We start from the raw sequence: 15,260 nt of genomic DNA, 5'->3' as shown, positions 1-15,260 counted from the left end.
CGGGTGCCTTATATTCCGGCAGGGCAGACCTGGCAGAATGAAAGGCACCCATGAGCACAACTCGGAGTTTGCCGTTCCGGTAACAACGGTACCGGCAAGAATACTGGTACCATTGTTACCGGATTGGCAACCTCGTAATGAGGCCCACTGACTGGAATCATGACAATGGAAACCTGAAATTTCATTTGCTAATAACTTTTGATTTGCATGAAGGATTAGTCTGAACTATAGCAAACAAAACATTTGTCATGGAACCCCCCACTCTGGAGATTTTGGGAAAGATTTGTTAAAAATGAACACATTATTAAGAAAGTAAAAACACATTGTTTTTGGCCTACTCCTATTCATTGCCCCATAGAGAAAAAGTCAAAATGTCTGCGTCACACAGAGCAAAAACAACTTTATGGAATTGGACCAGCTACCAAAAGACTTGGGCACAAAGCATTTATTTCTGGGTCGAGGCAGGGGTTATTCAGTAAAATATTTCACGGAAAAGCGGGGCGGCTCATTCGCCCAAAATTATAACTATGGGCCTCATTACGAGTCTGGCGGTAACCACGCGAGTAAAACCGCCTGGTTACCGCCAGACTCGTATTACCATTCCGCTTCTGTGATTCCTGGAATTACCGGGGCATTACAACCCCGGTTTCCCGGGAATCATGGAGGCAGAATGGTGTTACTCAATGGGAATGGGGATCATGGAAACACCGGCAGCATCTCGTAATGCTGCCGGTGTTTCCTCGTCCGCCTGCAGGCGGGCGGTGTTAAACCCGCCAGGTCAGACCTGGCGGGAACATCACCTCCCGCCTGCAGGAGTCGGTATCAGGTGGTCCGGAAACAACGGTGGCGGCGGGTTTACCGCCACCGTTATTTCCGGACCGCCTGATTTGTAATGAGGCCCTCTATCTCCCATGGTGCTTTGCAGGAGAAACGATTTTCAGAAATGAAAATCTGCCTTTTTTTTTCAATGCAAGATATAAACGGTACAATGGCATCAGGCTAGAGGTGGGAAGTCGGAAAGAGGACAACATGTTAAACTGGGGTGATGGGAAAGAATGCTGGGGACCAAGTTCAGAGCTCAAACATTTTCGCATAGCCAAGGCTATTCAGTGTGATAACCGCAGCTATAATAGAAAAAGTGATTGGGAATTAAAGTGTGTCACATGAAACAATGAGTGTTGAGGGAAATGAGAGAGTGCTGGGAGGGAAAAAGGACTTGAAAGGTGTGGGGGGAGCATGGCAAGAGGAGGAGTTACTTCGTCAGAACCTGGGAAGGCAGGGAAGAGTTTGGGATTTTGTGTGCTTTTTATGGATAACCACAGTTATATGCAGGCACCTACGGATAACGGTGGCTATTTGTAATACATTTCCTACATAACCACGGTTATGGGAAAACAGTTTAAAAAAAAGATTTAACAAAATTAGATTAATACAAAAAAAAGTGCATTTTACTGCTGCAGTGAGGTGGGGGGTAATGGGTGTGGCCGAAAGATGTGACTACTGGGTTACTTCTTTAGGGAACTGAATTGTGCAATATGGAAAGTGGGCCCAAAAGACATAGGGCCCAATTCACAGAGCATTTTCCTAGAGGAATGTGCCATTATAAAACTCTTCTGTGAATCAAGCTCATAGTGCTGTGGCCAACTAGTGGGTTGAAAAGAAACATATTGGGGGAACATGGACAGTGGACATGGCCAAAAGCCATGGCTAGTGGCCCATTAGAAAAGAAAAAAAATCGATGTTATAACAAAATCCTTGAAATGTAATGGTTAAACTTTAGTTAAGGTGCAGTTAAGTTGAGCAGATATAATGCAACACAACCCTTGAATTTCAGCAGGTGCAGGAACTCATGACCATCTTAACTCAATCCGTTCCTGTTACAAGGCCCATGGGCGCATAGATATCATAAGAGAAGGGATTCACAGTTACATACAAAATGGCATTATGGGGGACATACCATTATGGGGAGCATCAACAGGAAAGCACCAACGTAGTCTCTTTTCCAATTTCATGGTCAGCGGCGGGCCACAGAAGCGAAGGAACTGGAGCATAATGCGAGGAGGGATGGAGGGGGTTTGCGAAAGCGTATGTTTTGGTTTGGGAGTCTGGGCGGAGGGGCAACAGGGATATTGGTCAGTAATTCATAGTGTCACTTCTGCCCCCCTTATTAAATATCAGAGTTACCACTGATCGCTACCAGGAAGGAGGCATAGGTCCCTGGGACTTATTAATGGTCAATGAAAAGGCTAAAAGTATCAGATGGAATGAGAGGTATACACAGTATAAGAACATTATCCATCGATCACACAGGCCTCTATGATGTGTCTTTGTAGATGTGAAATTGTCAACCTTGTTACATTGCAGAGTCCCATGTTGGCATAAAATTGCATAGTAGCATAATTACAGCACCAACTTTCAGTTTTAGCTCATGAGGAGGCATTTATTCTACAGCATTTCAGTCTTTAGAGACTAAAACTTTTAGCTAGTAATAAACTGTTCATTGACACTGTAACCGATGTGCCCTGTATGAAGGGAAGTGGGGGTGGAAAGAAGGAACTTCTGATTGTTTGTGGAACCTCCGTGCCCTGTGTGGATAGAAGTGGTGGTGGAAAGAAGTAACTTCTGAATGTTCGCGATAGTGGTAGGTGAGGTGACCTTGTAGAATTGTGCTCATTCTGTTTGTTGAAATGGTAGCTGTTGTTGAAGTGGGTGCACTATGCCATTCGGACAGCAGATGGCAATCTAACACTGATAAATTGCATCCTTATGTTGAAATGATAGCTGTTGTTGACGTGTTGTTGAAGTGGGTGCACTTTGCCATTTTGAAATCCGAGGGCAACCTAACACTGAGAAATTGCATCAGTTGAATACGGAAACATACCTAAGTGTGTTATATACAGAGAGAGATTTTGAAACACTCTCAAACTATATTGTATCAGAACCAATTGAAAAGTAAAAATCCATTTATCACTGTTCAAAGTAAATAAGGGAATCAGGTACTGACTATTTTGGCTCATCCTGCTGAATGTCATGAAGCTGTAACTCCATTTTAAGCTTGAAATTTGACCTATATAAGTAATGAACTCTTCACTATGTATCTAATAGAGACACATACAAATGTGAACCACTTAAAGATCAAATGATTGATTCACTAAACTGCAAATATATGTTGGAAGGCCTCAATTTGCAATAAAGAGATTTCATGTGTTATTCATTGTCAGCAATGTTAGTCGCCTTATATGTTGACCGCATATGCTGAATCAGCTTGCCACCACTATTGAACTAATCAAAAAGCAGGTCTGGCCATGTTAATGAAACCAGCCTTTCTCTTCAAGTGTCAATGTACAAGGATTCAATACCAAGCATTTATCTGATTTCAAGACCATCAAACATCCATAAAATTATTTAACTTAATAGCACCACCACTTCCACCACCACAGTAGAAATTACCTCCAGGGAAGTTATGCTGAATATTAGGAGACACTCCTGTCCCATCTTTTGTTTAGATTTTCTTTTAGTCAAACAATTGAAGATTATACATTAATCTCAATAATCACTAATGAATCCCATTTGTACAGCTCTCTATGTGAATTCCTTTTGGGAATGGTACACTGAATACTCACTTTCACAGGGCGTAGAAGTAGGAAACCCACTAGAATAAGGCACTGCAATGAAACATGTTTTATTGCATTGTTTTGCATGTATCATACTTTGTGCATGTATTGCTTACACCAGTTATCTGGCCCTTGAATGTCCTTTATGTCTGCTCATTCCCAAATATGGAATGAAAGTGGACATACATTAAATGCATCTTCATTAAAACACAGGTACCTTGAATGATCCTTGTTGTGCTATAATTTCAATGATTTTCACTTCTATACAACTTAGAACACCATAGAACACCATACTATCTAAAAAAAAATGCATTGGGGTTATCTGGCACCCTCCCTGTACCTGCCCTATGCAAAAGACGATTAAACTGGATTGTATCCCAAAGTTGCACTTGTTTAAAAAATGTCACAATTTAACCCAAAATGGGTCACTTAATTATAGCCAGTGTTCTGTGTATATCATTGCTCACTTAATTTCGAATTCACATCGGGGAAGGGTACTCAGCCAAACAGGTACTCCCTGCTGTTTCTAGCCACCCGAGGGCCTTCCTCATGTGGCGCCATTTTTTTTTAGGTTTTTTTTTTAATGTGGGCAGGCAACAGGGATCTATTTTTGTTTGAATTTCTTTATAGAAAATTATGAGTGTACGCCCTTGATCAAGAGAGTTTCTCGAAATGCGTTGGGCCATATGAACAATACATTTTGTTTGAATAACTGATTGAACTGTGATATATAAAGACTACTGATGACATTCATTTGCTGATAAGAGTATAACATATAATACAACAAAATGTTACAAATCTCCATTAATAGGCACCTTGTGCCCTATTTACAAGGGTCCATTTGTTTTCTTAACAGTTTGCCTTATTTCTGAGCCCTTAATAGTGTGCAGGGGACGTCAGTCCCCTAATAGGGATCCTATTCTCTCATTCACTCAGCAGAGTTAAACAGGAAAACAGCAAAATGAATCAAGTGGAGTCCTGAATAACGAGACCTGATCTTTAAAGCTTGACAAAGAAAGATAAGGCAATAGTGCCCAGCCTATAAACAGTGTTGCAGCGAATAATTAAAAATATAATGCAGGGCTTCACTGTGTTTAATACTGAAACAACATTTTCTGTCTATGTGAAAATAAGGGAAAAGAAAACAAATAAAGTGCAATAAATCTTCAGAGTCAGCAGAACACATCATACATGTTTATTGGAGCTCAAACCCTGACCAAATTGCTCTAGCAGCACCCAATGGAATACAATTAAAGAGTGCCCTAGTAGTAAGGCATCTGTCAGAGAAATGATAACTCCATTAAAGATACTTTGGATTTTATTCAAAGCCACACTCATAGATCTGTGATTAAAAGGATGTACCAATTCCATGCTCTCTTTTAACTTGAATAAAATAGCTCATGCAAGAAATTAAGTCCTTTTTCGTAAGATGGACTGGCACACTGTGAATGTCAAAATATCAAAAGAAGAGGAATGAGCTGGCACCGACATTTTAATAAAACTTAAATAGGGTATATTCTTATTTTGAAGGATAGAAGGAGCACTACAGTAACCCAATAGACGCTATTGGGTATAAAGAAAATCAATTTTAGTGATCGTCAAAATCAATATGGTAAAAGACAGAGAAATGCAAACACCTAGGCCAGTGCTTTTTGGATTAATACATCCTTCATCAGGATCAAATACGGGCTGTCAAGGGATGATGCCGGACAGGCTGCCCTATCCATTTTAGGATTATATATTGCACCAAAAACAGACTATGCTTACTTGTATTGCTACAATTTATGACCACCTCAACTTCTAGAACTATCAAATAAGGATCTAGCACAATATTCAAACCTTACTATCAGTCTCACTTGAGCATTGGCCGCACTAATAAGGGACGAAACAACATGTTACCACTGCCTTGAAAAAGACTCTGTGTCGAAACACGTGTTGGCTGAAAATGTTTCAGAGTGTATCTCATTAAATTAATAACTGTGTTGAAAGACAATACGACTAACAGACTTATAACAATTTTGTAAGACGAGCACGACTAAATAGTGCCAACCTGTCATAGCTTGTACATTTTTCTGGGGTCGGGAGTAGAGCTCCGAGGTTCTAGTAGTCCCGCACACCTAACAAAGTACTTGTCAGAACTACAGCGCACTGATAAGTGGCTGTACTCATCCATTAGTTTCAGAATAAACAGGCCTGTCTGCAAAGACCAGAGTAATTAGCTCAGGTACCGTTTGCTCATCATCAAATAATCCATAAAAACAATACTAATTATACAAGACACTTGGAGATATAAATAATTTCCGAAAAAACATAATTTTAGTGATCCATAAAATCAATATGGTAAAAGACAGAGGAAAGCAAACACCAAAGACAATGCTTTTTGGATTCAAAAATCCTTCATCAGGAAAAATCTAAAGTACATGAGAAAATAGGTGGAAATACAAGAAGAGGAGCAATTCAATATAGGTACCTCGAAATAATATGTTCTTGTTTGTTTGAATGAATTTGGTCTCCTTCCCTATTGTGATTTGTTTCAGAACTGGCTTCTCTGTTGGGATTAATAACCTTTGGCACAGCTGGGATCATACTATTCTCGATTATAACTTCCAGTGTTGATGTGTGGTTTGGGTGAATATTAGAAGCCTAATATTTGTTTTGGGGCACAATATCTGCATAGTCATATCTTTGAGAATAGTATGTGGTCTGTAGGAAGAACTGGGGGCAGTGAGTTACAGGGGTCCATGTGTATGTAGTGGTAGTGGGTTTATGCAAATGGCAATTGCAGTCGGCGCGCATCATGAATGGAAATGCACACATTCTTGCAGTGAGCAAATATTTAAAAATGTTCTAATTCAGGGTAACATCTCATTGGACTCTCTTGCACTGTATCTAAATACTAACATAAACTAACAGGCTAACCATTGACCTTTAACATCTCATTAACATAAATGTGTGCAAATTGGTCCAGATAAAATGACCTGAAAGGAGTTTGAATTTCTTTGTATACAAAGACATTAGGTAAGATAACGCTCGCAGAAGCCTTTTGATGGGTGTGAACTTTGCTATATAAAATATAATTGCCTTTTTTTGTACCCATAGCTTATGTTGCATGATGTATTTTATCTAAACAACTGTGAATATCATTAGTATATAAACCTAGAAGCTTTACACATATTGAGTTGGGTTTCTATTGCATGATTGCATTCATTTGCACAGAGACTGAGGGCCTGATTCATGGAATAAAATTGCGCTGAAAAAGGTGTGCTTGCGTGCAAAACGTGCGCCAGCGCGCGTTCGTTGATTCATGGAACACATTGCACGTGGCTTACCCGAGACTTGCTCCGACTCTGTGCAGGTCCAACACGTCACTGCAACACCACAAACGCCTTGTGCAAGAGGCCAAGCGAAGGTGCTTATCGTCTAGCACAGTCACCTAAAAAGGGGGCGTAACACGTGGAATGGAGAACAAGAAGCGTAAATGTGGGCATTACGTGGGAAGTACTACAGTAAAATACTTGCAACGCCCACATGCGCACTAAAAACATGTATTCATGGAATCAAACAGTGCACTCCGGCACGCAGAAAAAGACACGCTAATCAGGAAACAGGTCTGCCACGCAAAAGCCAGCGTAAGCATCACTGCGCACTAAAAACAATGCATAAAAAGTGCACGCAAAAGCCAACGCTCGTATACAGCTACGATGAATGTACCATTTTTCACAGCCGTGATCGTGGACACTGCAGGAGGAGGAGGATAGCCAGGGCACGCATTTCTTTACCCAGGACAAGACTTTTTGGGATGCCTGATGACCAGATCTATGCCAGGTATAGGTTTCCACCTCATATCATCTTAGGAGTGGGAAGATGACCTCACATCACCCACCCTGTGCTCCTAAGCACTAAGCTTCTTGGAGATGGTGCTCAATGTACTGCATTTTTGGGCCACTGGGTCATTTCAGTCAACAACTGGCATTGTCGGGGGCATCTCACAGGTCACACAGTCACACTGCCTACACCAGGTGTTGGCTATCACGACTGCACGTCCCTCAGTCCGCAGGCACATATAAATGCCCAGAACACCCACAGAAAGGCAGGCCATGGTCCAGGACTTTTACGTGGTGGTGCACTTCCCCAAAGTGTTTGGTGCCATTGATTCCACCCATATGGTCCTACGTCCACCTAGGACCACAGAGCACATCTATTGCAATCGCAAGCACTGGCATTCCATCAAAGTGCAGGTTGTATGTGATGCCAAGGGACTCATTACCTCTGTATATGAAAACTATCCAGGGTCCACCCATGACAATTTCATATTCAGAATGGCACACCTACAGCGGGCCCTGGAAGCTGGGAGGCTTGGCTGAGTACAAATGGCCCTGCGAATGCATGCATGCCTCACACAGACAAAATCACACCACTGACAGCACATCTCACTTCCACAGGGGGCAGTGCCTACCCTCTAAGCACCTACATGATGACGCCAATACAGAACCCCACCACACCACCCCAGGTAAGATACAACGCAGCCCATACTGAAACTAGGGCCATAGTGGAGTGCACATTCGAAGTGCTAAAGTCACGCTTCCGCTCCCTTGACCACTCTGGTTGTGAGCTACTGTATGCACCACCAGTAGTGTGCAGGGTCATAGTGGCAGCATGTGTCCTGCACAACGTTGCAACACGGCGTGCTGTACCGGTGGACATGGTGGTGCCCCCACATCCCAAACCAAATGCACGGCGGCTGCGCATGGGAGGGGAAAGGGCATGTGGTGAGGCTGCCCATACCCAGCTTGTGGCACAATTTTTCACCTAAAATCCATACCCTTCAGATTGCACACAACCATAGCACATTCCAGGTGACAATCGATGATGACTAAGGGACAATCATCTGTCCCAACCTTACCACCCTGAGAACCTGACCTTGGAAGTGCCACATTGTGTGCATCCCTTAGAACTTAAACCAACTAAATCTGGTGCGCACAAAAGTAGCACATGGAAGATGTAGCATGTCACTAACACCATGGCAAAGTACACCTCTAAATGCTGGTATTTCACCTTAAACATCCCAGACTCCATGTCACCCAGTCGCCACACCTTGCCATGGCATGCAATGGCAAAAGTGTAAATGAAAGGTCATCACTCAACTCCACTGTCACAAAGTGCTCAACAATCAATGGAACCAGTTCATAAACAAGTCACTCTCACACATCAAACTATCAATGTACACAGGGACACCAATTGGGCAGTACAACATACCAGATACACAGGCCATAATAGTAAATATGTCTGACAGTGATCAATCAGAATGGCACAAGTGCCTCAACATGTCGTAACTTGCACATGCCACCCTACTACCATATTGGGTGTCCCTGATAACTAAAGTGGGCAGGGAAGCACATACAGACCAAAGGCCAACAATAATACAGATAGGCAAGCCAATACATGAAGATGAAACATGATCAAAGGATGGATCCCAATGTACAAACAAAAAGGGATGGTAACCATGCACTGGACATGCAATTATGATTCCCACTAGGTGTGAATACACAGGTCGGACTTGAGACTGTCCACAGATAGAAAGGAAGCCCAATGCACCTGTGTAAGTTACTTTCACATGCTGCCCTCTTTGCAAGCCCATGGAAAGAGGAAGCAGGAGTGGCATATGTGTCTGGACCTAAGCCACAAACAGCAACACGAGACAAGCCTCTATGGGTCCAGCTGTAACCTACAGTGGATGCCCTCGGATGCCACACAAAGAAACACACTGTCACATAAATGCACAGTAGACAAAAAACAGCCCAAAAAAATACCCACGGTGGACAGGGGAGGGGTCCACCCGGAAGGGTGGAAGGGCAGGGTGCACGTTATCACCCACACATGTGAGGGTGTTGAGAGGAAAAAACAAAAAACCTCCATGGGTTCATGGGTCACACAGCTATCATGGATTGGGAGAGCTGTCACTGTTGTCACCACCCTTTGGTGTAGCATTAGAAGGTGGTGGTGGTAAGGGATGAACACCACACATAGCCCTGGCCTGTTCCTCCATGGCATCGGCCATGCAGGACTGATATTTCCTCACATCTGCAAAATGGTGGCTCGGATGTCCCCATGCAAAACCGCACGGGATGCACCGATTTCCTCTGTGATGGTATGAGTGTTGCATCTATTGTTCGGACCATCTATTACGGGCTTCCTCAAATGCAGTCAGTGTAATTCTGGGGGACCTATACTCTTCCCTCAGGACATTCCTGTGTGCATGACCCTCTGCAACCAGGGTTGCACACAGAGCCCTGAGTTCCGTCCGTAAGATCCTGTTGCTGGCCTCCATGTGCAGCCTGTGTGAGCGGCATGTGGCCTGCATTGCCTGCAGCTGGAGCTCCACCTGTCTTTCTGGGGCCATCATGGAACTGGCCACCCTTTCCATGCCCTGAGCCAACATCTCATAGGAAGCCCCCTGTTGCTGTACAACACTACATGGACTGCTCCCACACAGTATTGCCAGCTGACACACTGCCACCATGTTGACAGACCCCAAGTCTGGCAGGCATAAGGGAACCTGGCACTTGATGTGTGTGCCTGTCTATGGCTGCTGGACTGCATCCTTCCCTTAATCAGCTGTCCCAGGACAGGACCAGAAGCCAATACTGTGGAGCATGACCCTGCATCCGTAACCATCAGGACTGACGTACCAACACTGACTGGCCCTGTGAGGTGTCTTTACCCCCTGCAGACATTTGGGACACAACAGCACCAACAGTTGATCCAATCACCTGCGACAGTGTTGAGAAAGCCATATCTGATTCACCACAAGATCCAAAGGAATCATCAGAGGCAGAGTCTGACTGAGTCAGGGCCAGGATGGACTGTAGCACCAGTGGATCATCATGGGCTACCACACCATGTCCTCCACTGGTGGTTGGTAGCTGCTCAGTATCCTGCACCACCTCCCCCTTATCCTCTGCATCCAGTGCCTCATCACCTGCATATGGACAGAAAAGGAAACAAAGACCCATGTCAATTGCATAGCCCCCACACACAGCTACCACAATGTTCACATGCAACACATTTATCTGCCATGTCACTCATGGCATAAAAAAACACACACATATGCAGTGTAAATGCATGGAAAGGCAACTATGAATGTAGCCATGGATGTCTGATCAAGGGCTCAACAACACATGTAGTGCACAGTGCATAGCACCTGCTTCACACACAAGCACCTGACGTGCAATACACAGATGCTTCATAGCCATGCAAGAACTGCCAAATGGCATGAGATGGAACCTGATGGCTACAGTGCCAGAGCCATGTACAATAGATGTGAGCTTACATCACATTGTAATCACATTGTTGCCAGGTCATTAGTGCATCATTTCAGTCATCCTGGACTCCAGCAGGGGAGAGAAGGAGAGTAAGTCCAACACATGAGGAAGCATCAGATGTGCCTACATACCTGGAGAAGGTACACCTCCAGTTCCATTGAGGCAAGGAGGCTGTACCAGAGGGAGGACCCTGCCCAAGACAGACATTAACCATCAACTCATTGCAATGAGGAGCTACTGACTAAGAGTGAATGGGAAATGGAAGTGAAGACTATGGGCCTCATTACGACCCGGGCGGTAGCCATGGCGCTATTTGCGCAATGGTTGCCACCGGTAAACTACCGATTCCGCCATGGTGAATGGCGGAATTACCGCCCCATTCCAAGGTTTGCGGGGGAGGTAATTCCCCATTCACCATGGCCCTTCCCCATTCCCATTTGAGCCCCCATAGGGCTCAAATGGGAATGGGGAAGGCGGTAATTACGGTACCACAAATTGCGGCACCATAATTACCTCCAAAGTCCCTTTGCGGATCCCATCCTTAACGGCTGGGTAAAACCAGCCCTTAAGGGAGGACCCACAAAGAGACCTCGGAATTGGGCGGTAAGGGATTACCGGTACCAGTGCCCTTACCGGTATCGGTAATCCCTTACCGCCGGGTTGTAATGAGGCCCTATGACAGGTAAGCAAATAGTGAAGATGGAGTTCAAGTAATATCGTCCCGAAGACCCTTAAGGACTTGTGGACAATGCACAGGGTTCAGAAAAGACCAGTCGTAGCCACTGGGAGAAAGTGGCCTCGTCACAGTCCGAGGGAGACACAATCCCTGGCCCCAACACAAAAAGACACTTCCCACAGTCCTAGTCTGGATGAGTAGCAGAGCAAAGAGAGTTCAACCATCTAAATCTAGTAAGAGTCTGTTGCAGTAGCCCACCATAGGTAAGACCAGTCCTCTGTAGAAAGTGAGCTGCAGGGGTAATGAGAGGAAAAGGAAGAATGCCTCTGAGGAGGTGCATCTGGCAGGGTGACCTCTCAGAGACGTCACAGATGTGAGTAAAGAAGGAGAGTGTGGAGTGAAAGATTAACACAGGCTACCCACCATCACAGATTGGGGCAGGGAGAGGGCTATGAGAGTGACATGAAAGGAATGTTAATGTGTGGTGAGGACGAGTGTCACAGTGTGCACCACATCTTATGCATGCAGTCTACAGGACAAAAAGCACATGTCAGTCCACCATGACATGCCCATCCATGGCAGTCATGTAAGTAGAGGCAGAACTGCCAGACAATCACAACAATCCATCCAAGCAACATACACATGTCATGGACGCACACGCACCACCACTCACCGGACATGTCCTCATAATTTGGCAGGTCTCCCATGCATTGGATCTGCTCCACATCAATCATATCACTGATTTGTTCTTCATGTTGAGTGAGCTCTTTGTCCTCTTCTGGTGGCCCACCTCCAGTCAACAGAGTAGAGGCATAGGCGCTACCCAGTTTCTCTCTGGCTCAGTGTCAAAGGTCATTCCAATGCTTCAATGCCTCAGAAGCTGTGCGCCTCTCATTGCCCAAGGTGTTGATTAGATCAGTTACATGCTGCCAGTGGGCCATACGCTGAACATGCATATGTGTGCTCCCTGCCCGCAGCAGCATGTCAGATTTGTGTTCCCGCACATATTCCACGAGGATCTTGAGCTCCTTGTCACTGAAGCTCCTCTTCCTCAAGGTGTGGGTCTCCTGTGCCGTGCCTTGAGTGTGAGCCTGACCCGCTACTGCATGCTTTGCCTTCTTGTGAGACGGTGCAGACCCTGAGTGGCTGGGACCACTTTGGTCAGTAGGGGCTGGAGCACTGGTGGACTGGGCCATGGCATCACCCACCAATGTCTGGACAGAAGGGTGCCTTGCAGGTGTCCATAACTGTGTGCAGGTGGCCGCCACTTTTTCAACACGTCCCTTCCCCTTGGAGACAGGGACTACTGCACCTGGGTCTGTGTGGACCTGTGCCTGGACCAGAACAGGGCTGGCTGTGTGACCCTGAGCCTGGGTGATGGATGCTGCAGCTTCCCCCGCAGCTTCCTGACCCTGGCTGGTAGGGACAGAAGATGAAATTGCTGCTCTGGTACCCCTGGTGCTGGTGGCAACCACTTTCCCAACACATCCCTTCCCCTTGGAGACAGGGACTTCTGCACCTGGGTCTGTGTGGTCCTGTACCTGGACCAAAACAGGACTGGCTGAGTGACCCTGAGCCTGGGCGACGGGTGCTGCAGCTGCACCTGCAGCTTCCTGACCCTGGCATGACACAGCTGACCCGGGACCCTGGGTGCTCGGGACGTCAGAATCAGCTGCATCTCGCTGACCCTACTGGGTGGGAGGCATAGTTCTCCCTGCATGTCCCTGGCCATGTCGGCCACATGCCCTTTGGCCACCCTTCCCACTTGTTGCCCTCCCACTCATGGCATTGATGGATTTGTGCAATGGGAGGCACAGATATCAATTGTCCTGGGCATTTTCAGTCAGGGGGCAGTGTACATACCAGAGTGCTCCTGCAAGGGTCAATGCAACCCATGGGGAAAAATAAATGGGGCGTGTAATGCACAGGCAACCCAAAAACAAAAATGATGTGTATGCAACCCCTCATTAACCCACGTGTAAAGTAAAAAGCTAACGCAGTACGAGGGGCACCCACCAACAAAAAAAATTGCATGCATGAAGGTCACCTAGGATCGTATGACCTTGAAAATTTGGGTAAGCGAGACACAGGGGAACCAACAGTATGCACAATTTGTATGTGACTCACCATCAGCCTGTTAGGGATAATTCTCAAGAATGTTCTAATTTCCCTTACCTTGTGAGACCCCCAGCAACTCTGCTGGATTTCTAGGATTTTATTTTTTACCTGGGAAGAGTGTGAGCCTTTTTTTTCTCCCACTCTTCCATGTATTTTGATGTGTGTTTTACTTTTGTGTTCTTTGGTTATGGAGTTTTAAAACAACTCCATAGGCATCATGTTTTTCTGAGTGTCACACAGCACCTTCAGTGCAGTGACAGAGGGTTGTCTTTCAGACTTCCCAATGTTAAAATACTTTCTCTGTGACTGACTACTGTCTCCCAGAGCATGTAAAGTTAAATTGACTTTGCTAGTCTCTTTAAATTTACAGACCCAGCACACACTATCTTCCAATAGAGTGCTTGCTAGAGGGGTTGCTTAGCTTCCCCTAAGTCAAAAGACTCATGTAACAGTCAAACGTTACCCTTTCCTACTTTAAATGACTGGTGGCAGTTGTTTAGATCAAACTACCATGATTTCGACCGCGAACAACAGTAGCTAAAAATCGGGTCAGTCATGTTTTTCAATATGGCGCCCAAGATCTACCTGTAAAAACAGACTCCCGTCAATTCTTTTTGGCCATTTCTTTTAGGAAAGGTTCTTCTTGTGTTTGTCTCTCCGCCCCAAACCAGGTTTGGCCCCTTTGTTCATTGGACTTTGGCTGGCTTCAGTGCTGAAGCCCTCCTCTGGCACCTGAGCGGCTGGGATGGACAGTATGTGAGGGAGGTGCCCGAAACTACCTGTGCTTAGTCTCCTAGGAGACCTGAATGCACTTTGGCTTGATTGGCTGGCTGGCTGTCTGGCAAGGACAGCCACCCTGCTGTGTGAGTGACAGCCAGGCTGGAATGAATGGGGGAAAACTGTTTAAAAGCAGGTCTCTGGAACTTGGAAAGCAGAGTCGACCACTGGAACGAAAGAACTGAATACGAGCTGAAAGAATAGGACTGCTGCAACTCTTGGACGACCGGTGAAGCCCTGCTGCAATTCTGAATTACCTGAAACTCCAACGATGGAGAAGCCCTTCAAGGTTAACTTCTTGCCTTGTGTTTGGTGGGAACAACCAACTCGTAAGCCGCCTGGACACCATCCCCTCCTGGTCGAATTTTCTGCAGAGTGCTGAAGGATACCAGTTTGTGGTCTTTGAGGCACTCACACCTTAAACCAACGTTTTGCCAAGCTTGTGGCCTCTTCCCTGGGCAGTGCAGGAACCTCCCAACATCCTCCTTCTTGTCCCCACGACTGAAGCTCAGGAACAGCAAGATCTGCTCAAACTGCTAGGAACAACTGCCTCAGCTACAGCTGTTCTTCACTTTAAAGGTACTGTGCAAACGCGGTCCGGAAATCTTTTCGGCCACAGTGAAAGTTTGTGAAACTTTCCCAACTTCGAAGGCTTGTCCTTCCCTAAAGATTCATCTAACTTTTCGTCTGACCAAATTCTTCTAAGATCCATGGTAAAGACTTAACCGTTTACTACCAGAAATGTGCTATTCT

Source organism: Ambystoma mexicanum, chromosome 4q (assembly GCF_040938575.1).
Source record: "Ambystoma mexicanum isolate Mex_15411 chromosome 4q, UKY_AmexF1_1, whole genome shotgun sequence".
In the NCBI taxonomy this organism is placed as follows: Eukaryota; Metazoa; Chordata; class Amphibia; order Caudata; family Ambystomatidae; genus Ambystoma; species Ambystoma mexicanum.
Note: the sequence above shows the minus strand (reverse complement) of the source record.